The sequence below is a fragment of the Mesoplodon mirus genome (assembly GCF_964341445.2).
Source record: "Mesoplodon mirus genome assembly, chromosome: 3".
Lineage (NCBI taxonomy): Eukaryota > Metazoa > Chordata > Mammalia > Artiodactyla > Ziphiidae > Mesoplodon > Mesoplodon mirus.
In genome coordinates this window covers 16,270,811-16,298,591 of record NC_138978.1, presented here as the reverse complement: position 1 = coordinate 16,298,591, position 27,781 = coordinate 16,270,811, and the positions used below count along the sequence as shown (strand labels likewise).

General features: G+C 54.3%; 1 protein-coding gene across 4 annotated transcripts in view; it reads right to left on the bottom strand.

The window, feature by feature from the left end:
- Window positions 1-25,197, bottom strand: part of ARHGEF10L (Rho guanine nucleotide exchange factor 10 like) — a 145,576-nt gene extending 120,379 nt beyond the window's left edge. For 2 of the 4 annotated variants that reach the window (XM_082613283.1, XM_082613286.1), the window contains exon 1: window positions 25,067-25,197. The gene's annotated coding sequence lies outside the window, so the exon portion shown is untranslated. Of the gene's footprint in view, window positions 1-5,804; window positions 5,824-15,745; window positions 15,764-25,066 lie in introns of those variants that run through there. The other 2 variants (XM_082613284.1, XM_082613285.1) reach the window with 2 other exon arrangements.
- Between the last annotated feature and the right edge of the window lie 2,584 nt (window positions 25,198-27,781).

Here is a 27,781-nt window from a genome sequence, read left to right as displayed (position 1 = left end):
AAGATGCTGCCTGGGGCTCTGGGAAGGGGGCAGAGGAGACTGGGCTGGAGGTGTTGGGGGGAGGCAGGGTTTCAACCATGAAATAAATTTGCCCTGAATTCTGCTGTCCTGGGCTGGAGTCAAATCCTGGACTGTGACCCCCACGGGGAACTGGTCCCAAACACCGGTCCTCTTTCATTATCAGCTTTGGCGAAAGCTTAAATGATGCTCTCGACACCAGCCCTGTACTTGGAACTCTTGAGGGACTGGCACCCACAGCCTGGTCCTACAGAGAATTCCCACCGTCCCTTCTCACAGAAACCGCACTGGGGCTGTGAGCCCACCTCTGCCTGCATCCTGTTGGCCCGGTGGAAAATGGGGGACCCGTTGCACTCAGGGTGCCCCCATCCTGAGGCAGTCTCTGGTCCTGCAGGGTATCCCTTGGGTGCCCCTTTGTACCACCATCATGCCCCAGGTATGATTTTTAGGAGAGTGAGTCTGCAATCAAACCTGGTTGGGTTCTGGCTCTCCATTTCCTCACCGTGACACAAAGACATTATTTCCCTGTTCTGATCCCTGCTTCCCTCTTCTGTAGGAAAACTCTAAAAATCCCCACTGCAAAGAGTTGCTATAAGGATTAAATGAGAATAATTCACATAAAATACCTCGCTGAGAGCCTGGAACACAGGAGGCGCTCAATAAATGTTTATTGAATGAATGAATGACCACCTCCTTCTAACTGGACAGCAGCCCTGGCCTACAAGAAGGGGTGGTGTCCCAGGTAGAGCTGAGCAGTCCCAGGGCCCTCCCCATCACTGTCCTCCAGAGTCTTTCTGGGTCAGTGAAAGCCCTCCTGCAGCTTCTGACCATGCAGTGTCCCCCACTGAGGGCCAGGGGTGCCCACTGATGTGCTCTGGGACAGCCACCAGCTTGGCCTGGCCCTGAAGCTAACACTCAGCTCCCCAAAGCCTCCACACACCTCCTGCTCCTTTTAAAGTCAAGATTCCAGGCAAGAAGGTCACATCAGGAAAGGAGAGGACCCAAAAAATGACAGCGATGCTGAGTTCCCTTAGTTGGTGTGAAACACAGTGATGACCAAAGCTCAGTGCGTGGTGCCAGGGAGACATTCCAATTGCCTGAATTCACGTGGTCAAGGGGAGGCGGGGCCTCGCAGCTGGCTGCAGATGTACCCCTTATGTAAAGCACCCTGGCTGGAGAATCAGCCCTGGGGAGAGTTGCAAATATCAGGATGCTTCAATTTCCTTGCTTGAACTCAAATGTATTCTGCTGAAGTCAGGGACAGCAACCCTGCCTCCAGGCAGCAAACTTACAGTGACCCCCCCCACCCCACCCCGCCTGCCCACGGCTGTCACTTGACACTGCATCAGGAGCATCCTCAAGTGACCTGTGGAAAGAGAGAGGCCTGGGAAGGCAGGATCTGGTGCTCTCTTCCCTGCTTGCAGCCGACAGGTGCTCCAAAATGCTAGATGGCGGCAGGGGGATACATGCGCGAACACCTGTGCATTTCCTGCCAAGGCTGAGCCTTTGCCAGGTTCATCCGAGGTCTGTCCTGTGGCCAGGGTTTGGGTCAGAGGACGGAGACACCATCTCCTTTCCCATTAGGATGCAAACCAGGAAGTGAGTGAGGAAGGTCACGTCTTCCACATACGTGCCATGTATGTCAGAACTGAGGTCTCCAGGTCCCACTCCCTCCTTCTGGGAACCTAACAGCGTTCAAGGGGAGGGCAGGAAAGCCCACCTACTTTTCTGGATCCACCCCACAATATCTCTTAATCATTCCACAAAAATTGATTGAGCACTACTGGATGCCAGGTACCATGCAAGGTTCTGGGGGTTTGGATCCTGCCCCCTTGAAATCCACAACCCCACAGGGATGCAGATGCTAAACAATTACACAAGTCCATACATCTATACAAACCAGGACAGGCACTCTGGGTGGGGGGAACACCAGGGCTTAACTGAGATCGAGGCAGCCAGTTGAACATTCCGACTCAACTCCCCCAGAACTGATGATGGTCGTATGTACACCCTACGGTTGTTTGATGACCTGCCCTACATTGTAACCACACAGAGCAAGGCGACACAAGGCCTGGCGATGGCCCTGTTCTTTTGCCAGAGGCTCTGCCTCCGGTTGGCCTGGGCCAAGGCACACAACTGCTCAGGCCTCCAAGGGCTCTCCCACCTCCCATCGGATGTTTGCATTTCATGCCAAACCCAAGGAATACAGGATTTTGTGGGCGCTTTTTTCCTCTTTTGTTTTTTTTGGAGGGTGGCAGTATTGGATTTCACATTTTCCGTTCCATCTTGATGTATGCAATTACAGTTTCACTGATCCTTCTAAGGCAGAGGTTCTCAACGGGAGCGACTTTGCCACCCAGGGACACTTGGCAATGTTTGGAGACATTGGGGTTGTCACAACGGGGAGGGAGGGGGAAGCTAGTGGCCTGTAAGGGGTAGAGGCCAGGGATGCTCTGCATGTCCTACAGTGCAGAGCCCGGCCTCCACAGCAGAGAACTATCCAGCTTAAGTGTCGACAGTGCCGGGGTAGAAAACTCCTGGTCTCGGGGCATCTGGTCAAGTCCTCTGAGGATCTAGAGCAGACACTGGCCTGTTAATGCAGGGTAGTGTTACTGCTATTAGTCACAGGGGCACAGAGAGCAAAGTCACTGCCACCGGTTTCCATGGCAGATAATACCAGGTTCCAAGTCTCTAAAGAAACTGAATTATGCTCTGGTTACTTGTTTTTGTGGATCTCAGGGCAGAGACTGGGGGCAGAGACCACAACCTACTTTTCTGTGTGCCTCCACCACCTGGTGTGGCATCTGGAATACAGGAAGTGGGGAGGGAGGGCAGGAGGGAGGGAGAGAGGGCAGGCTGCAGCCTCTTCAAAGCAAGGACCACGCCTTACGCCTCTCCCTCCTCAGCACCCAGCACCCTTCCTGGCACCTAGCCGCCATCTCTGAGTTCACAAATAAACAACCAGACCTGAGCTCTCCTGGGCCAGGGCCGATGGCCCCACTCCCCTCTGACCGCCCCCGCCCCCCACCGCCCCGAGCCCAGCCTAGCACATGGCTCAGCCCTGGACACTTATTCATCAAGCATCTCCAGCGTGCTGGGTGCCAGGCGAGGCCCCACTGGGCTGGTGTAGTGGTGAGCAAGGCGGACACGGCCCCTGGCCCTCGGAGCTCACAGTCCAGCAGGGGAAGGTGAACTGAATGGGCTCCAACCGTCAAGAGCAGGTGGTGCTTCTGCGGGGAGACCTGGAGGCCTAGGGGAACTCCGGGGAGTGGCCCTGAACCCGGGGTGGGGGCATGTCAGTTAATGCTCCTTGAAACAGTCAACAAAAGCATGAATAGTTCATCTCTGCAAGGCCTGGGACATGGGAGCAGGAGAGAGGGAGGGAGGACGGTAGAAAGGGGGCTTCCAGGGGGAGTCACAGGGGCCCCTGCACTGCCCTGGCTCGTCTCTCCCCACCCAGCAACCTGGCCCAGGTACTCATCCACAAAAGTGGCACTGAGTGGGTGGAATTCAGGGCCCGGACACCGGGCACAGAAAAAAGGCAAACGCTCGCTCCTTGAGTTGCCCCCAAGGAGTGAGTGCCAAAATCAGCATCACAACACGTCACGTGTATTAACTGCTAACTAAGGGCCCAGAGCAATTCCAAGTCCTTTACTCCTATAATTACTTTAATCTTTACAACAACCTTTTCAGAGAGGAGCTATTATCACCCCCATTTTACAGATTAGGAAACAGAGGCACAGAGAGGGTAAGAAAATTGCTCAAGGTCACACGGTCAATACAAGGGGGAACTGGGATTGGATCCCAGGCCATCTGGCTGCAGGGCTGTGCCTTGAACCCCTACGGTGTTCACACGTTCGCACCTCAGCCACTAGCCGGCCACCAGTCTGCTGGGCTGCTCTGCTGCCTGGGAAATGCTCAGGTGAGCAGACGGGGCCATGGGGAGCTGGTGGGACAGGGACCCTAAGCAGCAGCACATCAGGAGAACGTGGGGGACCAGCAGACAAAGTGCTCCGGCCCGGCGGCCCTGGGCAAGTGTTCTAGCTACGATGTCCCCAGCAGAGCCTCAATAAGCGGCCCCCTCCCAGAGCAGCTGAATGCAAACATGTCAAGTCTCGCTGGGCATCCTTGTCCAGAACCACCGGGGGGCTGAGGGCAGGCACAGGTTCCCGTGAACACCAGTAATTCACCCTCACCGATCCAGCCACTCCCCTGGAGCAGGCACCTGGGCAGGGTCGGCCTGAGATTCATGTCCCACTGTGCCGGCAGTGTGCCAGCCACCACCTGAGCCAGCGGTGGCTGAGGATGCCCAAAACGTCAGGCCAAGCCTGGCAGGACCCCCTTAGGGCGGGCAGCATCGATCCCCTCCTAACCCCTCTCTTTGAAAGGGCGCCTGCTGATCAGAGCAGGCCGGGTGATCCACTGTGATTCGCAGCATTGGCGCTGCCATTAGTTCTGAGTCAAGCATGTTGTATTTTCCCACAGTCAGTCACTCTCAGAAGAGAGGGATCTCTGAGAGGCTGAAACCCAACCTGTCAGCTAGGGCAAGAATTCCTTCTTGAGGATCCCAACAGATGGGTGGGTCAGAGCACAAGCTTTGCAATCAGGCAGCCCTGACTCCAAATCCTGACCCCACAACCCAGCAAACATGTGACTTGACCTCCATAAGCCTCAGTTTACTCATCTGCATACTGGGTGTAATAACACCCCTGAGACCCAATTAAGTAATATACTCATTCATGCATTCAGTCAATCAATTCCCATTTATTAAGCACCCCTGTGAGCCAGGTACTGTTCTAGGTGCCTGGGATACATCAGTGAACATAAAAAGGAAAAGCCTCCCTGCCCTGATGGAGCTTACTGAGCCCAGCCCTGTGCCAGCCGCAGAGTGGCTATTCCATAAATGCCTCACCTCTACCCAAGCCTGAGTCACTGTCCCACATCATATTCTCATGTTTGAATTCCTCCTTTGGCAGAAGACTCATTGTCCCACATTAGAAAAGTCTAAACCTGCCCTCATTTCATCCTGTGAAGTTTCTCAGGACAAGCCTCCTCCCTCCTGCATGGGACACCCATAAGCTGGCCCCCCTTCCCCGAGTCAGTCACACCCTCGCTAGGGTGTGTTCCAGGCTGCCACTGTCCCTCTCATTGGTTCAACAAACACTTCTTGAGTACCCACTACATGCCAGGAGGTGGACCACCCTGGAACATCATCTGGGTTGTATTTCCTCCTTGCCAAGGTTGGGGCACACGTGGGAACACGGCAGCCTCAGCTCACCACCTGGGACACTAACTCACGTCACCAGTGTGCGTGGAAAATCAAGGCCGTCCCTCCAGAAGTAGGTCCTGCGCTTTTCTGCTAACAAGTGTGAAATCGAAATGACAGTAATTGACATGAAATCCCAACTACTGCTCTGGCTAGCTGGGAATCAAACTAAGGCTCACTATGATCTCCGAGTTTCTAGTAAAACCAGGAGCCAGGTGTGGGTTTTCACACGTGCTTCGGGTTGGAAAGCCCAGTCCCCACATGACTCCCCACTCAGCCTCGAGGCTCCCGGAGGACAGCGGCTGAGTCTGCTTGCTGCTCTACCGGAACTGCCTAGCGCCATACCTGGCAGCTAACAGGGGTTCAATAAATGTGGGTTGGATTGAACTGAGTCCGAAAACTGAGGCTCAGAAAGGCAAAGGGACTTGCCCGAGGTCACACAGGTATAGAGCGGGCAGCGAGCTCCGGACCCAGGTCTGCGCGGCTCCAATGCCTCTGCCTGGCCTCCCTTTAAACTTACCCAGGTTTGAGTACGTGCAGTCCAGCAGCCTAACGGGAGCCCTCCCAGGACAGGCTTCCTGGGGCAAAAGTCACCACTCCTCCAGGCCCAAAGAAAGGAGAGGTGAAAGCCAGCCACACGAGACCTTATTAGGGAAAATTAAAGAAAGGAAAACCCAAAGCGCCCTGGTGGAGGAAAGGCCAGCCTGTGAGTCATGTAGCCCAGAATATTCCATTCATAGCTGGCTTCAGGGCAGGCAGGAGAGGCGAGGGAGGCCAACCGCCCCAGGGGCCCACCCCAGGTGGCTGATGGAGCAGCATCAGGACCGGGTGGACCTCGGGCTAGGGGTCAGGCTGCCTCTGCCACCAACTCCCACCAACGCTCCACAAGTCACTTCCTCTCCTAGGCTTCTGATTTTCACAGTCTGTGAAAACAGCCAAGGGTCTGGGGCTGCCACTGCCTATAGGGCTGGGGGTGGGGAGACCAGGTAAAAGCCAACATTCCCCTCTCTCCCCAGCTAAGCTTACCCCCCATTCCACCCATCCTGTTGTGGAGCGGACGCCCCGTTCTGCGCCATCCCCAGCTGCCTGCAGGACCAGCCCATGCTACTCCTAGACTGCTGGCAGCACCGGGAAGCAGTCTTCACTCAACTTTCAGACCTGCTGGTCACTTTCAGCCTTAGAAGACTATCCCCTGAGAGCCTGAGGAGGGCAGCTTTGAGAACACCATCTCACTTCCTCTTCGCCATGGCCTGGTGAAGTAAATTATAATTCCTGTCTTTCAGAGCGAGCTGCCAAGGCTAAGCCAGACGAAGGCACCTGCCCAAGATCACACAGCTAATAAGACCCGGAATGCAAACCCAGGTCCTGAAGCCCCAAACCTATGTTCTCATTCTGGCTTGTGTATCGGCTCCCAGAGGATGGGAACTGTGGCTGGGCCCTGGGTGTCCCTCTCGTACACGGTCTTGAAGAGAAGGCTTATTTGACTGGCTAGGTGGTTACTCCCAAAGCCCTGCCCAGGCCCCAGGAGAGCTTTGTACATTGAAAACAGGAAGCGCTCCCTGGGATCCTGCCCCCAGCATCACTGCACTCAGGTGTCCTGGGCCCAGTCCTGCCTGCCAGGGACCCCAAACAAGACTGTCCCCACTTTGCAAAAAGGGAATCTGAGGCCCAGGCTCAGAGGAGCCAGAGAGCAAACCTCAGCACCTGTGATCCCCACAGCATCCTGGCATGGCCCTAGCAGCAGCAAGGAGACCACTGGGGGCCCAGGGCCAGAAAAGCATGGGCTTTGCTGAGAGACCCTCCCGGGTCCAATCCCAGGTCCCCCCATTAGCTATGTAAACCTAAGCAGACCTCCTGCCCTCTCTGTGCCTTGGTTTCCTCCTCACTGCAAAACAGACACAGCAGCCCCTGACCACTGGACAGTAATGGCAAGTAAAGGCAGTCACGTGGAATGGAGCAGGTGCCCTTTCTTCCCCTGGAGGGTGCTTGCCTATCCTAGCCATCAGCTGGGCGGGAGGCTCAGAACCTGGCAGTCCCCCAGGCAGCCAGCCCAAACAGGTTCCCATTCGGAGCTAGATTTCTGGGTTTAATATTTACCTGCTTGTGACCCAAATCTTCTGCGGCATCAGGCATGCCCAAATCACTCAGCCCTGAGCATTCAAACCAAGCAGGGACATGATGTGGGAGAGGCAGGGTGCTGAGGCCGGGACAGGTGGCTGAAATCCTGGTCTCTCCAGGGCACCCAGACCCAGGCTGGCTGGGGAAGAAGACTCCCTTCCATGTGCCCCTACAGACTAGTGCGACCCTCCCGCCATAGCACCCTGCTCTGAAGACCCCGTGCCCCTGTCATATGATGATCCATTTCCAAAGGACCCCAGAAACCAGTGAGGGCATGTGAAGGGGGGACTGGGACCAAGAGAGGTGGTCCTGCAGACATGAGACCGACCCCCAGAGTCTGCGGGCTGTGGAGGTGACCATCCATACCACCCTCATCAGATGGAGATTTCACTCTACCGGTTAAGACCCAAGTTTTCGGACTTCAGTAATAAGCCCAGTGCAGAGAAGGAACCACCAGACTCCGTGCTCCTCCCAGCAATCCTACGGGGCATCACAGATGAGAAACCTGAACTCAGAGCCTGAGTCAGCTTGGCAGGGTCTCTATAATTAGTCAGAGGTAGAGGTGGGATTGGAACAAGGCCTTCTGGCTCCAATCACCCCAGCACGACTGCCTCCCAAGCTCCACACTCCAACTAACATTTATCAGATGCTTTACTGGGTGCCAGGCACTGCACTGAGTGCTTTACACACGACAGCTCTCTTAATCGGTTCAAGAACAAACTGAGAAACTGAACTGAAACACGGGGAGGTTGAGACACTTGCCTCAGGAAACACAGCTGACAAGAGGCAGAAGTGAGGGCTTCTCTGGTGGCGCAGTGGTTGAGAATCTGCCTGCCAACACAGGGGACACGGGTTCGAGCCCTGGTCTGGGAGGATCCCACATGCTGCGGAGCAACTAGGCCCGTGAGCCACAACTACTGTCTGGAGCCTGTGCTCCGCAACAAGGGAGACCGCGATAGTGAGAGGCCCGCGCACCGCGATGAAGAGTGGCCCTCACTTGCCACAACTAGAGAAAGCCCTCGCACAGAAATGAAGACCCAACACAGCCCTAAATAAATAAATAAATAAATTTAAAACACATAGTGCCATGTCCCACCCCAGAATTCCTAAGTCAGTGGAGCTGGGGTAGGATCTGAGAATTCGTTTAAAAAAAAAAAAAGCGGGGGGGGGCAGAAGTGAGAATCAAAACCAGGCTGATGGGGCTTCCCTGGGCAGAAGTGAGGGCTTCTCTGGTGGCGCAGTGGTTGAGAATCTGCCTGCCAATGCAGGGGACACGGGTTCGAGCCCTGGTCCGTGGAAGATCCCACATGCCGCGGAGCAACTAAGCCCGTGTGCCACATCTACTGAGCCCGTGAGCCACAACTACTGAAGCCCACGCGCCTAGAGCCTGTGCTCTGCAACGAGAAGCCACTGCCATAAGAAGCCCACTCACCGCAAAGAAGAGTAGCCCACGCTTGCCACAACTAGAGAAAGCCTGCGCACAGCAACGAAGACCCAATGCAGCCAATAATTTATTTATTTATTTATTTTAAAAAAACAGGCTGATGCCAGAGGCCAAGGCTCTTAGCCACCCACCCTTACATCTACTCACCTCCTCAGAGCACCCTGTCCTCCTCATCCACCAACAGAGGCAGAGCCCTTGGGTTGCAGGAGAGACTCACTCTAGGAAAAGAGCCATGGGCTCAACGAGTTTTCAGAGGCAATGGCTCTGATCCGCACAAGGAGAGAACTGAAGGCCCAGGAGGCCGACAAAGGTGAGAGCTGGGGGGCCCCCTTGGTCATCTCCATTCTCCCCCTTCCCCCAGCCAAGGGACCAGGTGATGGTGTCATTCCCCACCTGCACCCTGCCCAGGGCCCACAGAGCCACGAGCTCCTCAGTGTGGCCCACAAGGCCATCCCTTCTTCCAGGTCACCCCACACCTCCCCACTCACCAACGACGAATGTTTGCTGAGCACCTACTGTGGACCAGGCCTCATGGAGAAACAAACATGGAAAACAAAAGACAGAGCCTGAGCTCCAGGAGCAGAAGAGGTGCCCCCACCTACCCAGCCACAATGACCTGCCCTCCCCAGAGCAAGACCCTTCCTTGGCCTGGAAGCCATGCCCTACGTTATCTGCCTGGGACCCTCCCACCTACATTCTGAGCCTTAACACAAGCCAGCTTCAGGGAAATCTTCCATGAGGCCCACTGGGAGAACCAGCCACTCGCCCCTCTGAGCAACTAACGCTCTGGATTGGAATCATTTGCTTTGCTTTCTGACCCCTCCACCCACTAGACTGTGAGCTCCTTGAGGGTAGGGACAAGGCTTTTCATTTCTGTCTCTCCAGTACCTAGTGCAGCCCTCAACACATGGTAGATTCAAGAGTGATGCGTGGATGGGCGGATGGATGGTTAGGTAAATGGGTGGATTAGTGGATATATGGATGGATGGTTGGATGGGTGGATCAATTGATGGATGAATGGATAGATGGGTGGATGAATGAATAGGCGGATAGATGGACGGATGGATGGATGGGTGGATAGATGGATGAATAAAAGAATAAGTGAATGAAAACATGACAGGTGCCCATAAGCAGTGACCAAAGGCCACTGGGCTCAGGGCTCTACTTCAATCTGGAATTTACCAGGAAGCCCAGCTTTGCCCAAGTATTTAATCTGACCCAACCATTTTCTAGACATATTTCCCAAACCTGGCTGAGCATCCCTATGTGATCACTGTCTGTCTCCTTCACCAGGCTGTAGCATAGGTGACATAATGTCCGAGACTGCGTCTGGTCTAACAATTAAGTCCTCAATGCCTTCCCCTGGGCCTAGACCATTGCATGAATGAACGACAAACAAATGAACCAAAGACCTAGGGAGCTTTTTAAACATGGAGTTTTCCTGTCCCAGCCAAGATCTGCTGGCTTAGAATCACTAAGTGTGAGACTCAAGGATTCGTATTTTGTTCAAAAGCTTCCTGGAGATTCTGATAATCAGTCCGGTCTGGGAAACACTAGCTTGTCGGCGAGAAGAGTAACCAGCTACTGAAGGCTGTGACCACAGATGAGGGCAGCTCAGAACAGGGTCACACAGAGTCATCACCAAACCTGGCAGGTTGTCACTCTCCTAAGCCTTTTTCGGCTCAAAGAGAGTCTAACGCCCTTTTTCAAAGTGTGGTCCTTGAACTACTGACTACACAACAACCTGAATGAAGGGGAGGCTTTTTTAAACTGTAGACTCTAAGGTCCAACCCCAACCTACAAACTTAGAATCTCTAGGGGTGAGGCCCGAGAATCTGCATTCTTTGCAGGCTGTCGGGGCAATGCTGGCACACACTAACTTATAAGAATTACTGGCTCCCAGTTCCCAAGGGTGCTCAGAGCACCTGCTTGTATCTGGCACCTTCATGCACACCTAACCTCCTGAGAAAGAAAAGCTCCTGTCAGGACATCTGGGAGTTCCCTGGTGGCCTAATGGTTACGATTCTGGGCTTTCACTGCCATGGCCCAGGTTCAATCCCTGATCAGGGAATGGGGAACTGAGATCCCACAAGCTGTGCAGTGCAGCCAAAAAAAAAAAAAAAAATAGGGGGACATCTTGGATGACTCCAAGAACCCAGCAAATGAATGAGGGTATGAGGCCAAAAGGTAACAAATGTGCCCATTCCTCAGAACATCAGCCCCAAAGGAAACCAACAAATCACTACACCTAGCCTCTTATCTTACAGATGTGGAAACCGAGGCCCAGGGAGGGCTGTGTCTTGCCCAAGGTTATAAAGGAGTGAGTGGCAGAGCCGACCTAGAAGCCAGGTGGCCATGGCCCAGACTCACCCCATGGTCCCAGGCTGCCCTGCCTCGCATCCTCCAAGCCTGCTCCCAGGTGAGCCTGCTAGCAGGGCAGCAGCTGCCGGCCCTGGACCTCTCAGCCAGTCTTGCTGTCCCAGGAAGACAGGGTGGCTCCAACCAGGGGAGGCTCCTTCTGTTTCCACCACATATGGTGATAAAGCAACTCGTGCTCCAGGAAGGACGAGGCATCAGAGAATGGAATAAGCAGAAACAGTCTTGTCGGTTATGCATCCCAAGGAGACTGGTGAGGGTGCTGAATGTCACAGCTCAGTAGGGATGTCTCCCCAAAACTCTACGATCAGTCCACAGTGCCTGAGTTCAAATGTTTAAATCGTCCTGAGGAACCACCGACATCAGTGTTTCTCAGTCTGCACATCTGGGGGAATACCTGTGTCCTGAAATATGCTAATAGATACTCAGTGCAAAAAAAAGGTGTTCAGTGGTCAAAGACCATGGAAGAACCAGGGTAGAAATTGCCCTTCTAGACGTTAAAGGCACTGAAAAGTCCTGCAATTTCAGAATCTGCTTGAATCATGATACAGATGAAGAAAGCTGGAGGCTGAGAGGAGTTACATGCCTTGCCCAGAGTCACAGGGCGAGGAAGGGGGTGGGGGGACGGTAAGGCTTGAGCAAGACAGCCTGGCTCCAGAGTCCATACTGGCAGCCACCGTGCTTATACTCGGCAAGATGATTCCTCTGTTTACTATCACTGTACTTGTTCTTTTTTTTTTTTTTTTGCGGTACGCAGGCCTCTCACTGTTGTGGCCTCTCCCGTTGCAGAGCACAGGCTCCGGACACGCAGGCTCCGCGGCCATGGCTCACGGGCCCAGCCACTCCGCAGCATGTGGGATCCTCCTGGACCGGGACACGAACCCGTGTCCCCTGCATCGGCAGGCGGACTCTCAACCACTGCGCCACCAGGGAAGCCCTGTTCTTGCTCTTGATCTTCTGATGGAAGGGAGAGAGGGCGGGCAGCAGCAGGGCCTGGGCAGGAAGTCATCCCCATGACAGTGGCCAGAAGGAAGCTGAGGATCCAGCTTCCCAGATCCTCTTCTGTTCTCGGGTCTGCTGTCACTGGCTGTGTGACCTGGGGCAAGTCACGGCCCTTCTCCAGACTAAGATGTCCCATACATAAAATTAGGAGCTTGGAGTAGATAATCCCAGAAGGCCCTTCCAGCTCTAGACAAGAGTCTGACCCCACTGTCCTACCCTCAGCTCCCATTTCCCTCCCCGTCAGCCACAGCCTCTCCCTGGTCCCAAATCCTCGACCCTGTAAACAGCCGCGGCCTGCGCTCTGTGTCCGGGCTGCCAGGTTAGACTGAGCTCTGGCCGACGGCGGACTAAGCACTGCTTTGCTCTCCCTGCCATCATCCCTTCATCATCCTCCCTGTGACTCACCCGTTGAGTGTTTACAGACTGGACCCCAATCACCATTGCTCAAGGGTGGATGGATAGGGTGAATTTTTCCATCTGGGGTCCCAGAGAGCCGGTTTTACCAAGAGCTCTGTACGATGGGCCACAAGGCAGGACGGATCCTGCATAGACCCCTAGCACTGCCTCTGGGCTTTTAAGTCCAGTTCTCATATAAAGGTAACTGTATAGCCTGGCCCTCGGGAAAGTTAGCTAACCTCTTTATGCCTCAGTTTCCACACCTGCAACGTAGCTAATAATATCCACCTCCCTGGTGAGCACACCAATCAGTCATACGCACAGCGGCCAGCTCAGTGCCTGGCGCACGGGGCGCTCCATCAATGCTTAGATCATAAGCTGCTATCTAACTATAGGGCCCTCTGAGTTGTTTTCTCAATTCAATCTCCCCCTGCCCCCCAGGCAACAGAGGACAGGAAGTAGAAAAAAGTGGCAGATGTTTCACGCTTGCAGACTCCCAGAAATCTGAAATCCTATACTCGTGGATTATTAGAATTGGTAGAGACCCTATATTCTCCGCCTGCTCATTTTGCAGAAGAGGAAACTGAGGCTTAGGGTGAAGTTAGAGGCAGGATGAAACGTTGCCCAAGCTTTCCTGGCTGGTTTGAGGAAGAGGTGGGATTAGAACCCAGGTGCCAGGCTCCCAGTCCGGTGGTCTTCCTGGGGCCCTGGGGTAGCAAAAGAGCAGAAGGCCAGTATCCCTGGGATGCTGGGATTCTTGTCCCAAGTCTGGTCCAAGTGGCTGTGAGATGATGAGCAAGGGGCTTAGGCCCACTGGGGCTCCAGGACATCATGATAAAACTTATGGGGTTGGACTAGATTGGTGTGCCCCAAAGTGGGGTGGCCAGAAAGCTGGAGCCCCAGAAGATTCTATCAGGTGATTTGCCACGGAAGTTTGACAGGGACCAAAGGGGTTTCAGGGAGGGCTCCAGAGTCAGACGGATCAGTGTTCAAGTTCTGCCACTTACAAGTTGTGTGACTTCAGGCGAATTACCCTCTCTGTTCCTCGGCTGCCCCATCTGTAAAATGAAGATAACCCTACATACCTCAAAGGTTGCCACATGGGGCTTCCCTGGTGGTGCAGTGGCTGAGAGTCCGCCTGCCAATGCAGGGGACACGGGTTCGTGCCCCGGTCTGGGAGGATCCCACATGCCGCGGAGCGGCTGGGCCCGTGAGCCATGGCCGCTGAGCCTGCGCGTCCGGAGCCTGTGCTCCGCAACGGGAGAGGCCACAGCAGTGAGAGGCCCGCATATCGCAAAAAAAAAAAAAAAAGGTTGCCACATGAAGTGAAAGAAGATAATGCATGCTGCCTGGCACACTCGAGGCCCTCAGTAAAAAACACCGGTTATTTTTTCAATCCCTCGGGAGCACGTTTAATATTATCCCTCCCTCACAGATGAGGTAACCAAGACTCCAGAGGGGCAAGACACCTGCCCAAAGTGACAGGACTCACAGGAACAGGGCTCTGGGAACTGCTCCCCATCTCTTCCAGCCCCCCAAGAAGGAGGTCTCTGCCTGGCATCAGTAAAATACAGCCATCCTCCCCAGAGGAGACCGCTGCCCTTGCTGGCCTCCCATGACCTGGCCCAGCCCCAGAGAGTTTTCTCATCACTCACTGGGGAGGAAGCCAGTTCCCCAGGAAACTGCGTAAACACGGGGCCCCAGCTCCTGGGAAGGCGGACTCCCAGCTCCCAGCAGCAGCCCAGCTCCTCCCTCCCAGAAGTCCCACCCAGCCTCTGAGACCGGTAAAAGGACAACATTTAAAGGCACAGGAGGACCTGCAGGTGGTGACGGTCCACTGGAGCCTCCTGTGAGCCCCTCGCAGAGGTTACTTGCCACCTGCTTCCACCTTTGAGACTCTGGTTGTTTCACTCAAGAAACCAGCAAACAGGAATAATGACACAGACCTACTTGAGGATATGGGGAGGGGGAAGGGTAAGCTGTGACAAAGCGAGAGAGGCATGGACATATACACTACCAAACGTAAAATAGCTAGTGGGAAGTAGCCACCTAGCACAGGGAGATCAGCTCAGTGCTTTGTGACCGCCTGGAGGGGTGGGATAGGAGGGGTGGGACAGGAAGGGTTGGAGGGAGGGAGACGCAAGAGGGAAGGGATATGGGAACAGATGTATATGTATAACTGATTCACTTTGTTATAAAGCAGAAACTAATAAAAAAAATAAAAATTAAAAAATTTTTCAATTAAAAAAAAAAAGAAACCAGCAGAAGCCTGGATGCCGTGTTATGCTGCGTGACCTCAGGCAAGTTGTTTAACCTCTCTGAATCTCGGGAACCTTTCTAGACAAGAGAAATGAGCAGAGTTTGGGAAGCACGAAGAAAGCAGCAAGAGTCCACAGAACAACCTAGGAATCAGAGGGCCTGTAACGGCCTCTAAATGTCTCCCTGATGTCTCCTGTCCCTTCCAACTCAGCCCCCACCAGGACAAAAAGTTCTGACCACGCTGATCATGCCCCTCCCCAGCTAGAAACAACTGAATGGCTCCCCATGGTCAAGATAAAGTGCAAGCTCCTAGTGAGACGGACAGAGTTCTCAAGTGGCGTTCCTGACCGCACCCATCCTGACCTTGCAGGGTCCTACTTTGCACTCACCTCCAGCCTCTGTACACACCTGGGACGCTTCCCTCTCCCAGAACCAACTCTGCCTCTAGGCTGCTTGGCCCAGCACTCCCTGGGAAGCTCCGGTGAGCCCCTATGCCTGGGTCAGGCACTCTCCCCTCCCTCCACTGGTTACCTGCCTGCTCCCCCAACCCCAGATAGGTGGTCACCATACTTCACTCATCTCTAGCTCCTAGCCCAGTACCCAGCTCCCAGGGGGTGTCCAGTAAATATATGCTGGGAGGAGAGGAATGCGAGGACAAGCAACTGAGAACAAATTAACGAATCCACGAGCTGTGGCGTCCTCCTCTGCAAAACGGGCATGCGTGGGAGAAGCAGCTGGACTCGCTGGGTGCAGACCCTCACCCCCCTTTTGTGGCTGGCACAGGCTTGCTGAGTGGTACTGCACCTCTAGGGACCCTTCTCCCCGTTGTAGAGAGAGGACAATAACAGCACCCGCACCTCACTTACCGTGAGGACTTAGTGGGCTAATCTTCCCAGAGTGCTCATTTCAGTGCCTGGCAGGAAGAGGTGAGTTCCTTGCACTTGACCTCTGGGGAAGAAAAGTGGGAGACGGGCGTGACATGGGGCGCTGAGCTACTGCTGCAGGGTCCGAGTGTCCTTGACACCACCCTCCCAACTGGCTTGGAGGCTGCCCCCATCTGCTGGCACGGGACCCACACCCCAGCAGCCCAGTGCCCCAGAGAACGTGAGCACCACTGAGTCGGGAATGAGGGCTCAGCCCCTCTGTGCCATCTCAGACCAACCACTGACCTCTCTGATCCTTTCTGTCTATACAAAGGCGGGCTGAGGCTGCTTCCGTCGTTGGGGAGACCCAGCCATCTCTGCCTGTTCTTTTAGTGGCGGCAGAATGACCTCTCCTGGGGGGGAGCAGTCTTGGGGGGACCTTACCTCACTGTCCTCTGGTCCAGGTTTCATTGAGAAACATGAGGCCATCAGATGGGACTGTCCCCAACTTCTCATGTATAATCCAAATCTATCCCATCTTCTCCCATTTCCTAAGAGCATCCTGGCTCCCATCAAGGGCCAATGCCTTCCCCCACACCGCCCCAACTCCCACATCATCACACCGGGTACCACCCTCTCTCATTTGCCTAAAGATCTGGCTCCTGTAGCTGCCCCCTGTGTCTTGTCCCCTCTCGGAGCAGTCCTGGCCACCAGCACAAACCACTCTCCTGGGTCCCCCCACTTCCCCTCCAGCCGAGACATCTTTTTCCAACCCCCCTTTGCCTGGCCAACATCTCAGCGCTGTCCGCACACGCTGTCTCTCCTTGCTCCCCTCCGGTCCCAGCCACTCCCACTGCAGATTCCAGCCCCATCCCTCCTCCAAAAGTGCCCTTACAAAGGCCCACACTGCCTCCGTGTTTCTGTCTGGTCTTACTTCCACTCTCAACGGCCTGCAGCCCTGTGGCCCACCAGCTCTCTTCTGCAACAGGCCCCGTGGCGTGGCATGGCATGGCATGGCGGGGTGGGGTGGGGTGTGGTGTGGCGTGGTGTGGCGTGGCGTGGCGTGGCGGCTTCCCAGAGACCCCACTCTCCTTCCCTTCTCCTCCTAGCATCCTGGCTGCCCCTCCTCGGCCTCCTCTCCTGGATCCTCCTCCCCCACCTGGCCTCTGGGTGGTCCCACCTGTGCCATCTATATGCTAATGACACCCAGCCAAGGGGCCCCCACCTCTCCCGTGGACTTCTAAGCCAGCCTCTCAACGTGAACCTGTCCCCAACTGGATTCCTGGATTCTCCAAAAACATGCTCTCAACCCCCTCTGAACCACCTGTTTGTAATGATACCACCACCCACCTAGACACTCAAAAGAAGATTCTAGAAGTCTTGGCTCCTCTTGATTCCTCTCTTTCCCTCAGCCCCTGTGACCAATCCACCAGCACTTCCAGCCGATTCTTTCTCTAAGTCTTGTCTCCAGCTCCATGGCCACCTCTCATACCCGAGCCACCCGAGCCTTTCCTCCAGGCCCAAGTCCACCTGGGTGCCCACAGCCGGTTCTCCTCCTGCAGCCAGAGGGTCCCTTCCTGAGGTGAGTCGGGGCCCACAGGCTCCAGCAGGCTGTGGGAGGGGTCAGCGGGACGGCAATGCAGGCACGCAGTCACCAGTCACCAGTCACCTGCTGGCGAGGCCTCCCCTTTCTCATCTATGAGTCCATCCCTCACCCTCCAGCATCCACTCCAGTGCTTCCCTGTCATAGGCACTCAGTTATTTCTGAATGAATTATCTGAAAAAAACATAAATTTCTTTCCAGAGCTATTTATAGCTGGAATCTTGGGATTGTATTTCGTGAATAAAGGTATTTACAGGAAACCAAAAAGAAACTGCTGATGGCTTCCTGCTTGCCTTGATCCACATGGCCCTCCACAGCATCTCCTTATACTGCCCTCCCCGCGTTGGCTGCTGCAAGCCCTGGGCTTTCTCCTGTTCAAACCAGCCAAGATCATTCTGACCTCAGGGCCTTTGCATGTGCTGTGCACCTGCCTAGAACACGTTTCTGTCTGCTCTTTGCAGGGGAGGGGGGTCCTCCCTCGTCATTTGGGACTCAGCTTAAATGCCTCTCCTCAGAGGGGCCCTCCTCACCATCTCCAGCTGACAAATTCTGCACCACTAACCCCCACATACACCCCCTCCTCTCCCAACAGCCTCCCCCCAGCCCCTGCTATTCCCATCCTATCACATTAGATTGTCTCCTTGGCAGGACTAATTCCATGACATGCGGTTACTTTAACTCGTTTGTCTGGCTTTTGTCTCCTCCGCCATCACATAAGATCCACAAGGGCAAGGCTACTTACAATTGGCCTGGTCACTGTCGTAAGAACCACCAATTCTGCCGGGACAGTGGGCCAGGCACTGTCCTGAGCAGTGTACTTGTATTACGCCCTTTTTACAGATGAGAAAACTGAGATACAGAGGGGCCAGGTGAGTTACCCAAAGTCCAGCATAGAAAGAGGCCCAGCAGGGACTTCCCTGGCCGTTATGATTAAGACTCTGCGCTTCCACTGCAGGGGGCACGGGTTCAATCCCTGGTCAGGGAACTAAGATCCCATCTGCCACGCGGTGCAGCCAAAAAAAAAAAAAAAAAAAAGAAAGAGGTCCAGCAGGAAGCAGGGTACCATTTACCTGTGCCCACTTCACACCCAGCACAGACCCAGCCCTTTGTAGGCCCTAAATTGGTACTTGCCGAATGATCAGATGAATCGCTGAATAAATGAATGTTATACACTGCAATACTGAGACAGGTTGTCTTCAGGTGGTGCAACAAGGGGGATTTTCATCTTCTTCTCCCTGTATATTCCAAGTTTTCTTCAATGGTCACATAATACACGCATAATTTAAAGTAAAATAAACCCTTATTTTAAAAGAAATTCAAAGGTTCTGGGTAATGTCAGGGTTCCGGAATATTTTTCTTCGATTTCCAGAGACGGTTATTCCTCTACTTCATTTAAACCATTGTTTTTCTAGGGAAATTGAATAAAAAGCCCGTATTTTTAAAGCTCACTCCAAGTCTGCCCACTTCAAACAATGAAGAGGGCAGTGATGGGAGCTGGTTCCCGCCTTGCGCGCTCAGGGCTGGAATTCAGGGATGCGTACTAATCAGGCAACCGCTGGGAGGGGGGTCCTGCAGAGGCCAGCCTCTCAAGTAGGAGGGGCTCCAGACCCAGAAATGCCACCTCGCCTCAGGCCCAATGTGCAGTCATGGACAGGGGTCACCCCAAGCCACCTGCACTGCCCCGGACCTGCGATGTCCCTGCAACAAGGTGGTGGTGAGGCCGGGGCCAAGGCTACCCTCCCAACAGGTCAGTGGGAAGATGAGCCGCTTGGCAGGGGGTTCTCTCTCGACAGACAGGTCAGGAAAAGGTAAAGCTCTTGGCTCAGCACCAGCCTCTGACCAAGGGGTGGGCACAACCTGCACTGCTGGCCAAGCGATCGACTGCCCGCCCCGAGTTCCCACGGCACGTGGAACCCGCTGCCAGGGGCTGCCAGAGGCACAGAGAGGCCAGGCCCTGGAAGGGGTGGCACGGCTCCAGGACACAGGGTTGAGAGCTGGGGCTCTGGGCAAACAGAACAAGGTCAAGCAGTGCTGCTTTCGCTCCTCCGCGCTACGTGTCTCTGGGCAGGCAAGGTAACTTACCTGAGCTGCAAGACGGAGCTGATGATACAGCCCACTCGTCAGGACTGCCCAGGACCAAACTCCTGCGAGCCCCGCCCCCGCCCCCGCCCCCGCCGATGAGGCTGCCGCTCTGTCAATCTGAGCTATTACAATTAGCACTCTCCATAAACACAAGCCATTATATAAGCACTTTCCAGACACCAGGACTAGCGGTCCACCTGGGCACCGAGTTCTATTCTAGGCCTTGACCCTGAACCACAGGGTGATGAACCCAGCTATATGCAAGAGAAAACACGCATTCACTTCCAACGAAGAAGGGCTGAGTGTTTTGAGATTCCAGACATGTGTCGAATCTTCTCTTCCTCCCCTCCTCAAAGGGCAAAGGGGAAAATAGAACAAAGGGGGACTGTAGAAAGAGCTCAGGGCCCACCTGGTTCGAATCCTGCCACTTATACTGTGGCCTTGGGAAAGTCACTCAACCTCTTTAAGACTCAGTTTCTTTATCTATAAGATGGGATAATAGTACCCACCTGCAGGATCAGTGTGGGAATTAAATGAATTGATGCATGAAAAATGTCTGCCACACAGAGGCATTAAAGTAACATGAGGGGCTTCCCTGGTGGTGCAGTGGTTGAGAGTCCGCCTGCTGATGCAGGGGACACGGGTTTGTGCCCCTGGTCCGGGAAGATCCCACATGCCGCGGAGCGGCTGGGCCCGTGAGCCATGGCCGCTGAGCCTGCGCGTCCGGAGCCTGTGCTCCGCAACGGGAGAGGCCACAGCAGTGAGAGGCCCGCGTACCGCAAAAAAAAAAAAAAAAAAAAAGAAGTAACATGAGTTGTCTTTAAACAAACAAGCTCCCATACCTAAAAGAAGGGCAAAAGTAGCAGAGGTAATCAAAATATTGGATAACCTAACTAACCGTTACTTTTATCTTTGGGGTGGAGGGAGGGCAGCAGACCCACCTTCCCAATTCTGTATTTTTTCAGCCTGATATTAAAATGGAAATTTTTTTATGAAGCCACCAGCCACAGATGCTAGGGCTGGAGCAGCAGCAAGCTTGAGGATAACAAGAAACTACCCGGAAAACTTAAAAATTTTCAGGGGAGGGGGTGATCCGCAGAGCACGATGCCCCTGGCAGAAGAGGTCTGGCAGCGTTCCCTTGCTGGTACCCAGATGATGCTGTGCGCTCTGACCTGAGAAAGGTTCAGGACTTCGCCTGCTCTGCCACCAGCTCTGCAGGCTCCTGGCTCACCTGACACCTGAGCCAGACTGAACTTCCAACAGCTCATGCCTCCAAGCCTTTGCACATGCTGTTCCTTCCACCCAGACCCTTGCCCTCTCCCCATCCATTCTTCTGCTACACTCTGCACACACTCCCGCTGTATGTAACTGTGCTCATGCCCCTCTCCCAACCAGGGCTCTCAGACTGTACAGGAGCTACAGCCTACCCATTCAACAGTCTGACTCTACTCTGCCCCTGAATCCATATGGATGGGTCCTGTCCACTGTTGCCTAAGCCACCCCCAGGCAGCTCTAGCCACCGGAGTCCTGGCCATCACACCTTCACCAGCCCCGAGCTATTTGACTCGTCCATAGTCTCTCCTCAGGCACCCCAACCACTTTGCCTCCCAGACACCTGAGTCATCTTGAGTGTGGTTTTCCAATCAATGGCAAAGCAGGCTCTCAATTAACTGAAACCTATCCTCATCCCACGTCCCCTCTTCTTGGTGCATGGGAAGATAACTCAGTTTCTGGAGTGGAGAGCTCATTTGAGGGCCACTTATAACCCTACCATCATAGCAGACCCAGCCCAGCGGCTGCCACTCTCACTGGGACGACCCTGAACCAGCCCTGGAGTTTTGTCACATGAGAATGCAAGCTCCAGGGAGGGGCTGTGCTCAGGGAGCTCACTGCTAGATCCCCATGGTGTGCTGGTAAAATGTTTAACAGCTGGTTCTCCACAGGGGGGAGAACTGGGACACCTGCATCGTTTTCCAGTTTCTGTGGTATAAGTGCTCTCACCGTGGCCACTTTGAGCTACAAGGTGAGACCGCTGAACAGAGTTGGAAAGAGATGGGCAGGAGCACACCCGTATGTACATTACATCCCCGACTTACAAAGGTTCAACTTTTCAACTTTATGATGGTGTGAAAGCGATACGCATTCAGTGGAAACTGTACTTGGAATTTTGAATTTGGATCTTTTCCCAGGCTGGTGACATGCAGTACAACACTCTCGTGATGCAGGGCAGGGCAGCAGGCTGCAGCTCCCAGCCAGCCATGCAGTCACCAGGGGAAACAGCCGACACGCTTACAACCATTGTGCACCCAGACAGCCATTCTGTTTCTCACTTTCAGTACAGTGTTCAATAAATTGCGTGAGATGTCCAATACTTTATTATAAAACAGGCTTTGTGTTAAGTGATTTTGCCCAACTGTAGGCTAATGGGAGTGTTCTGAGCATGTTCAGTGCAGGCGAGGCTAAGCTAGGATGTTCAGTAGCTTAGGTGTATTAAACGCAGTTTCCACTTATGAGATTTTCTTTTTTTAACATTTTATTTATTTATCTATTTATTTATTGGCCGTACCTCACGGCTTGCAGGATCCTAGTTCCCCAACCAGGGATTGAACCCGGGCCCTGGCAGTGAAAGTGCCAAGTCCTAACCACAGGGACACCAGGGAATACCCTCGACTTATGGTATTTTCAACTTACAATATTTTCAACTAACAATGGGTTTATCAGGACCCATCAGAAGTTGAGGAAGATCTGTATGTGTGTATATATATGTATATACACACACACATACACACACATATAAAGGATCTATCTATCTATCTATATACACACATACACACACACACAAAAGATATAAATAATCACAAATACACAGGTATCTGTGAAAAACAGTGAAATAATCAGGAAGTACTGTATTCTGAGTACTTATTACCCTTGTTTTTGGTATAACTTATTTAATTGTAAATTTATATACTACAGCCAGCTTACATACTATAAACTTGCAGGTTAACAGCCAACTCGCAAAACGCCTAAAATTTATCAACCAGATCTCATTCTTCAGTACAGACTCCAGCACACCACTGCCTGGGGCCGAGCACAGGCCGTGCGAGGATGGGTCACTCCTGGGAGCTCATTAGACTAGGACCCCAAAGGAAGGCGACTCAAATGCCCTCCATTGAGGCAAAGAGAGACCAAGGAACTCTTCAGGGACACATGGCAAGAAAGGAGCTGAGCTGGGGCCCAGGTGGCACAGTGAACACAGTGAACACAAAGAGAACTTTGGCCTACTCTGCTGTTTATGAGTTTGACTGTCTTTCCTGGACTTGAGCGCAAGCACAGCAGATGAGAATCCAAAGATACTAAAGACAAGCTTGCAGAAGAAAGCAAGGACTGGGCGGTCAGGGAGACCCAGGCTTGAGTCCTTCACTGACGGTGACCTTCGGCATTCACTTAAATGCTGTGCTTCATCTTCCTCATCTGTAAAATGGGTATATGAGCCCATCTTCACTGCCTAATTATCAGGGTGGTTGTAGAAACAAAAAGACAGCAGACATGAAAGAGCAACATAAATCTAACCTACTATTATCATACATATATATGCAGTATGTATCACCCACTTTATCTTTTTAAAACTTATCTAAGAAGATTGTATTCTTTCCACTCTTCTCCATCCCACCGTTTAAAAGATGACATATATGCACCAGCCAGCCCAGCACCTGGCACATACTGGGTTCCATAAAGAGCTTTTAATTTACTGTTGATTTATCTGTTAATTTACTATTTATTTAAATAACAGTAGGCCTTCCTCTTAAACGAACCTGGTACCTGGGTCCCAAGAAGTCCACCAAGTTTTCCCCTCCCCAGACTCCTTCAAAGCTAACCTGTGAAACAGGACAATTTAGGAAGCATTAGTTCCAGGGCATCCACATAATCAGCAACCATTTACTGAGCACCGACTATGTGTCAGGCGTTGGTGATCAAGACAGACATGGTCCCTACTCTCGAAGGCTTATAGTCCACTGGGAGGGGTAAAAGCCCACCCCGACCGCAGTGAGGGCTCTAAGAGCATCACGAACAGGAATTCTGGAGCCAGCCTGGCTGCCCAGAGAGGAGGAGATCCCTGAGTGAGAAGCGAAGAGGAGAAGGATGGGACCAGCTAAGGCAATGTCTCTCTGGTAGAAGAGGAAGGAGCAGGGGAACTCAGAAAGGCAAGTGTGGAGCAAAGTAAGAAAGACGCAGGCACAACCCGAGGCCTCACAAGCCAGAAGAAGAGCTCCATCCCAAGCAGTTTTAATCCAGCCACAGGGAGCTTGGAGATTTCCAGACTGTGCCCTCCTTTCTAGTTTATATACCTGAGGCCTGGACACTGTGGGGCATAGTGCTGGGTGGACAGACAGAGGGACGGATGGATGCTGCAGCTCAGGGCCATTCAGGCAGGGCCTGCAGAGAAGAGCTGAGCATGTGAATAAGCCTGCACGACCTGTCCTCTCTCCCCAGCATCCGAGGAGGAACAGATGGGGCTTCCGCAGGCGGAGCATGACTTCCCCGGACTGAAGCCCTCCAGAAGGCCAAGGCCTTTGAGGCAAAGTCTTAGCTCCAGAGCCCGTGGGCAGGGCGGCCCACCCCTACCACCTCCCTGCTGTGGCCCGAAGCAGGGTCCTCAGGCTCTCAAGGCTAAAGGAAGCTTCCTGACCCCCTGCCCCAGGACCCCAGCGTGGAAGAGGGAGAAAGAACTCCCCCCAGACTCCCCTACATCAGGCCTGACCTTCCTCTCAAAGACCACCCCCGGAGGCCCAGGGGGCTGGTCTTCATCTTCACAGAGCCTGTCCCGGACACACTCTTCTGTCTCCAGGAGTGTCCAGGCCTGACCGGGTTCTGTGGCCTTGGCCTTCCGGCTGACCAGGGCATCGTCTCCTCCCACACTCCCCTCCTCCAGGAGGCCGCCCCGTTCAGTCTCTGGGCAGGGGTCCAGGGTGGGAGAGGTGGGCCCAGAGCAGAGGCGAGAAGAGCATTCCTGACTCCACTTAATCCCAGGGACCCTCAGGTCAGTGCACGGGGGAGCTGAACCACAGTGACAGCAGGACCTGAAGGCCTGGGTGAACCAAAGGGAAAGTGAAGCCCAGGGTGGGGGTGGGGGGATTTCCAAACTGTCCCTGCCAGAACCTGCTGAGGTCACACACACACAGATGCACAAAAGCCAGACAGGAGTCATGCAGAGGGATGGGACACCCAAGGGACACAGAGTCTCCCATGGGGGGAGGGGACACACACACACACACACACACACACACACACACGTAATACAATCGCTCCAATGTCACAGGACATACATACACACAGAGAAGAAACCCCAGCTCCGGGACCTCACCCCCAGAGACACTGAGATACACACTCGCATACACAACCGGGCACACGGAGGAGACCCGGGCTCCGGGAGAGACTCTCCCCCGGAGAATCGGGGACACAAGGATCACGCAGGAGAGGAGACCAGAACCACGCGGGAGACCGAGACCCTGGACTCGGCGACACTCGCACAGGGACGCCCACGGCCCCGGAGAGACCCGGAGCCACACGGACACCCTGACGGGGTCTCGGGGATCGCGGAGCCCCCCGCCCGGCCCCGCGCCCCGCGGGCCGCACTCACCGGCTCCGGCCGCTCGGCCGCGCCTTTGTTGTCCGCGCCGCTCACAAAGGCGCCGGCGGCCGCCCCGCACCTCAGCTGCCCCGGCGGCCGCGGGCGCCCATGGCCGGGCCGGCCCAGCCCCGCGCCCCAGCCGCCCGGCCCGCCGCCGCCCGAGCCAATGGTCGCGCCGCGCGCCGCCCGCGAGGTCACGGCCCGGTCCGGGGTGCGCCCGCCGCCGCCGCTGCTGCCGAGCGGCCTGGTCCAGCCGCGGCGCACAACGCAGCGCGGCGCCGCCCCCGCCCGCCTGCCAGCCCGGCCCGCCGGCCTGCTCGCCGCGGCTGAAGTCACCGCTTAACCCCTGCTGGCCAGACCGCCGCGCCCGGCGACCCCCGGAAGGCCGGGAGCTCCCCCAACCGCCCGCCACCCCGCGGCCGGAGGAGGGCTTCCCTCCCTCCCGCCCACCCAGCCTCTCGCCACACGGGTGGGGAAACCGACGCCCGCAGGGGCTGGGGCAAGACCCTCCAGGTTTCACAGGGCTTCCCCTCCTTCATCCCCACCCCCGTGTCCCCCCTTCCCCGCTTCTCCCTTGGAAACGTCCCCGGCCCGCGCCGGCTGCTTGCTTCTCCCTCACTTATAGGAGCTTGCCCAGGGCTACCCCAGAAGGTTGAGGGATGCCTGGGTTGGTCCCGGAGGAAAACCCAGACCTGCGATGGGCCCCCACCGAGCCCCTGCTGCAGAGAACCCTCCTGACGCATTACATCAGCCCTGCACCCTGGTTTCCCATAATAACCTCAGGAACCATAATCCTGGCAGCTGCAGGCATTGCGGGCTTTGAACTAGCAACCACCCTGCCATGTAGCTCCATTTGCTTGATGAGGAAACGGAGGCTCAGAGCTGTAACTTGCCAAAGCCCACCCAGCAAGGAAGTGGTGGAACCGAGATCCTAGCATGCCCCTCCCTTCCAGTACTCAAAGATGCCAAACCCGGGCTTCCCTGGTGGCGCAGTGGTTGAGAGTCCGCTTGCCGATGCAGGGGACACGGGTTCGTGACCCGGTCCGGGAAGATCCCACATGCAGCAGAGCGGCTAGGCCCGTGAGCCATGGCCGCTGAGGCTGCGCGTCCGGAACCTGTGCTCCGCAGTGGAAGAGGCCACAGCAGTGAGAGGCCCGCGTACCGCAAAAAAAAAAAAAAAAAAAAAAAAAAAAAAAGCTGCCAAACCCTAGTTACTCCCTCTCAGAATTCCAAAGAGGGCCTCCGGATACGATGCAATTAATTACAGTTATCAGCTCATTAATTAAAATGATCCCTGTTGGTATTAAACACTGCCCTGCTACCTCCCTATATGCAAAGAAACTCACACTCAGGCTTATCAGCAATTACTCCTGGCTTGATAATGAGTTCTGCAGCCTCCAAAGGGCACAGGTGTATGTAGCCTGGAGTCTGTGTTGGCCTGTGTGCGTTCTTTCCTACAGCCAGCAAAAACATTTTTTCTTTTAAGTACTCCCTGTTGGGCAGGCACCAGCCTCGGGCTAGGTATGAAACAAGGAACGAGACAGACCCTGGCCCTGCCCCCTCGGCTCTCCTAGGCTAGGAGGAGACAGGGATAACAGGGATAACAGGCCACTACAGTGCAGCAAGACAAGCCGCACCAGTCCACGCTCTCTGAAATCATCTTATTCATTGATAGGTTTGCTTGTTTATTGTCCATCTCCACACAAGAACATAAGCCCCATAGAGCTTGTCCTAAGAGTCGTTCATAAAGTCATCCTAACTCCCAAGCCTAGGGCAACCCTGGGCTCACACTGTACAGCCAGTGAATATTTGCTGAGCACTTACTATGTTCCAGACATCATTCTAGGTACGCAAGAGACATCAGTGAACAAAACAGGCCAGGCCCCTGCCCTGCTGGATTGTCCATTCCAGGGAAGAATAAACAATGGCCGTGACAGCAGGGAGGAAAGTTTCTGGAATGCCAGGAAAGCAGCAAGAACATCTTCAGATGTCTATCCAGTGACCTCGGGGCTCATGGTATTAAGCCTTGGACCAGAATTTAGATATTCGGGTCCTGCTGGCATAGAAAAGGTACAAGTCCCTGGACCTGCATTTGCAGTCTTTCAGACCTCTTCCAGCCCCCCTCCCTGGCTATAGTTGTTTCCCTCCTGGGCCTGAGCCCTCCTGAGTCCTCCAGTCTGGAATGCCTGCCCCCTGTTTGGTTGCACTAAGGTCTACCCTCCCTCCCAGAACAATCAGAAGGCCCAGAATCTCCAGAAAGCTGCCCCACATGGCCTCTGTTCCCCAACCACCTCTCCCTCTGAGCTCTAAGCTCACTTCGTGCTTTGGTTAGTTGCTTCTGTTAGCGCTTTTGTTTCTGTTAGCTGATTCTGGGCATGTAATGACTCGAACTGTCTCCAGCTTGAGGGCAGTGGCCATACCTCAGGCCCCCATTGTCCCCCAGAGCCCAGCACAGGTTAGGGGCATACCAGGTGGACACCCTCAAACCCTTATCAATAGAAACTTCTGGATCCAGGGTTGCAAACTACCAGCTCATAGAACAAATAGAGCCTGCGGAAGCATTTTGTTTTGCCCGCAGTGATTTTATTATTGCTAATTAGCTACCAACATTTAACAATTGAGAGATTTCCCATCCATTGCCAGACTGCTGGCTTCTCTTAACAAATCTGACCATCTGGTAATGCCAGGCCCCCATGGCCACACCCTAGAGGCCCCAAGGAGCAG